This window comes from Chaetura pelagica, unplaced genomic scaffold (genome assembly GCF_000747805.2).
Source record: "Chaetura pelagica isolate M959 unplaced genomic scaffold, ChaPel_1.0 scaffold20, whole genome shotgun sequence".
Classification (NCBI taxonomy): Eukaryota; Metazoa; Chordata; class Aves; order Apodiformes; family Apodidae; genus Chaetura; species Chaetura pelagica.
The window spans coordinates 3,625,669-3,626,378 of NW_009951958.1; positions in this window are offsets into that span (position 1 = coordinate 3,625,669).

Genomic DNA, 710 nt, shown 5'->3' on the forward strand with positions numbered 1-710 from the left:
TTCGTGTTACTTCTGTGCCACTAAATGAAGCAGGGCTGTGACAAGTAGTCTGTATTGAGCTGCCTTCTTTCTCTTCAAGGTCAGCTGGTGTCCTGCTTTGCTCTGGCCTGAGGCAGCTCCCAGAAATGTATGTGTCTGTGCTTGGAGGAGGGAATAAGGGAGAGAGATACCATGGCTGAGGTGTTGAGCCCTGTGCCCACAGCCCTGCTTTTTCACTGAAGGTGTATGGAATGTTGCATGCTTGCCCATTGCTTTGGGTTTTTTTTACTTTTTTAATACGTGAGTAAATTGGATCTTGTACCAAGGCCCTGAAGCTCAGTCACTCCTACAGATGTTGCCTCTTGTGCTTCATTCCAATTTGTCTCCTCTTCACTCATCCCTGAGTGTGAAGCAAATATGTGGGGTAAGTAACAGACTTGCTACCTTGACCAAACCCATGTTTTCTGCTGTTCCTCAGGCTCATTGAGGGTTGTCCTGGTTTGAGCCGGGATGAAGGTGCTAGGTTCCCTCAGCAGCAGGGAGCTTTTTCCAGCCAGGCACTTGGCTGGTGTCCTGTAGTGGCAAGGGTTAGGGGACAGCACTGCTCTTGAGTGACTGCTGCACGTGGCTGCAGAAAGCAGGGGGGCTGTTTGGTTTAACAGGGGCAGTATTGGCTGCAGGGCTGTGTAGCTGTCAGCAGAAGCTCTCCCTGGTCACAGGTACCTGCAGGC